General features: G+C 58.6%; 1 protein-coding gene across 1 annotated transcript in view; it reads right to left on the bottom strand.

Moving 5' to 3' along the window:
- Dido1 (death inducer-obliterator 1) overlaps nucleotides 1-1,073 on the bottom strand; it is a 46,083-nt gene extending 45,010 nt beyond the window's left edge. Inside the window, exon 1 of the mRNA XM_033767117.1 lies at nucleotides 229-1,073. The gene's annotated coding sequence lies outside the window, so the exon portion shown is untranslated. The remainder of the gene's footprint in view (nucleotides 1-228) is intronic.
- Between the last annotated feature and the right edge of the window lie 1,368 nt (nucleotides 1,074-2,441).

Genomic DNA, 2,441 nt, shown 5'->3' with positions numbered 1-2,441 from the left:
GGAAGCAAGTGAAACGTCGCTGCCTAGAGCGGCGCCCTCGCCCGGCCGGTTGAGGTTGGCCACCGAGCTGCCGGAGCCTAGAGCGGCAAGCTGCGACGCGAGCTGAGGTTTGGGACTGGCCCCACGCAGCCTTGCCCAGCCCCGCGCATGCTCCCGTCGCCCACACCTGTGCCCTAGGCATATTTTGAGTCCGCTTTGCCCTACGCTTTCACCTGACTGCTTCCCTACCGCGGCCAAGGATTCCTTGAGGTTAAAGCCAGGCACGAGATCCTCCGAACAGCCCAGTCAGGGGATGGGCGACCCCCGAGGTCCGTTGCAGGGATTGCACGCTGGCCGCGCTTCACGTCTCAATGATTAGCGCGGGTGGGGCTGGCACTCCCGGGTGAACCCTCCGTCAGAGGCAGGGGCGAAAAGCATCAGAAGGAAAGGCCTAGCGTTCCCTTTTGCGGGCCACACTTTTCACTCCCCCGCCATCCGCAGTCAGGCATACGCGAAGCAGCGAGGGGCGTCCAGCCGTCCGGGTTCCCCTAGACCTTAGACTCAGTTGCCCAAAACGAAGCTCCCCACTACGTCCGCTCCCCTCTCAGAACTACCAGACGCAACCTCTGGGCGCGTGCGTGCGGCACGTAAGGCGTGGGAGCTCAAGATAAGCCAGCCTGCTCCACCGCGATCCCGAGTCTCCCACCGGAGTGGCGACCACCAAACACATTTACTACCTAGGGCCACGGAGAGGGAGGTCTGGTTGGTATACGACATTCCACTTGGCTTTCCTTAAATTTCCTCAGCGGTAACCAGTGTGACACCCCATCATTTCGGTCCCCAAATAGCTCGGGAAACATGGGGAAGGACAGCTGCTGCCTGGAGGCGCCATGGACATTGGCTACTTACCCCGAGCAGACAGGCTTTGCCCATGACTTGCCTCTACAGACCCCGCTTCTACCTCAGTGCGTGACACGTTTCTTGGAGAAGGAATCCCCTGGCCTCTGGTTTTTAGCCCTTCTCCAAGAGCAAAGAGATGTCCAGTCAATCTGTACCCAGAGGCCTCTGATGCTTCCATCAGTGAACAGGGGACTCGGACAGGTATGCTTCCTAATCAACACATCCCAAGACCACAAGGCCTACCAGTTTCTGAAAGACTTCCAAAGAAGTAGCTGTGGAATCTGGCAGGGAGAAGCCCACACTGCCACCCCCCCGCTGCCTTATTGTGCCACCCAGGTGAAGAGGAAGGGTTCTGTCCGCAGATGTATAGTCGGTAGTTTAGCATCCAGAGAGAAGGGGCTGAAACCAGCTTGAACAGGCAGTTGGGGTTCACTTGGAAGGGAAGACTTGGGTAAACAGGCCTCCCTGCAAAGGACAAAGGGCACTGTAGATGGAGCTGATGTGGGGGTGCCCTGCCTAGTCCTTTTAGTTAAGGATTATTTTTTTCCTTAACTAAAAGGATACTGAACCCAAGATCTCTCACTTACCAGGAAAGCAGTCTACCTCAGAGCTACCCCAGTCCTCGGGGTCTTAAAATGAAGATCCCCCCCACCCCCCGTGGTGCAGTTTCAAACAGGGCATTCGGAGATGAACAGAAGGGGAAGGCATGAGCGAAGCACAGAAAATGCAGACACAGCAGAGGGAAGGGAAAGGCAGAACCCAGAGTCACTGCGGGCTCTCTGGTTCGCCCAGCCAGGCGCGCAGAACTGGCTTTCCGGTCTGACCCCTTCCCTCCAGGGTCCCCACTGTGCTCCTCCAAGAGGAAGCAGGCTCAGCTAGCCGCTGTTTGCTCACAAGGCATCTTTCTGGGGTCATCCCCGTTTACCTGCTGCCATTCCTCCCTGCAGTAGCCAAGAGTACTAACCAAATGTTTTAAAAGTGAGACCTACAGGGCAAAGCACCTCCAGTTGTCTCAAAACAATTCTTTCCTAAATGCCCCAATCTACAAACAAAACCCCCAGGCAGCGGCAACGGGCCATGGCAGGGGTGGGGAGGGGGGTGGCCCCCGGAGCCGTCGTTCAGAAGGCGTAGGGCTAGAACTCCAGTCCTAAAGAAACTGCCGGCCCGAAAGCGATCCCAAATGAAAACGCACTCACGCAGCGGCAGAAGCCGCGGGCAGCTGATCAGGTAAACGTTTAGCCGGGGAAAGGCGTGACGCCGGGCAGCGTAACCCGGGTCCAAAAGGGCGGGAGACAGGAAAAGGAGCACAGGCGACTGCGTGCCACTGGGCTGAGGTGCGGCCCCCTCGGCCCCTCCTCCAAGGTCTCGACCTCAGTTTGAGGAACCCGGCTGGGCTCCCCGGAAGTTGCCAGTCGGCAGGGACAGCGCCCACAGGGCTCCTCTCACGCTACTCAGGCCCCGGACTCTCTCAGCAGACAGCGCTGATGGCGCGGGCCCGCCCTTGCCTGCTCCCAGCCATGTCGCCTGGCTCAGTGCTCAACCACTTGTAGAATCACACAGGT

Source organism: Fukomys damarensis, unplaced genomic scaffold (assembly GCF_012274545.1).
Source record: "Fukomys damarensis isolate Sample0158 unplaced genomic scaffold, DMR_v1.0_HiC HiC_scaffold_22, whole genome shotgun sequence".
Lineage (NCBI taxonomy): Eukaryota > Metazoa > Chordata > Mammalia > Rodentia > Bathyergidae > Fukomys > Fukomys damarensis.
The sequence above is the reverse complement of the archived record's forward strand: the minus strand, read 5'-3'. Positions and strand labels throughout refer to the sequence as shown.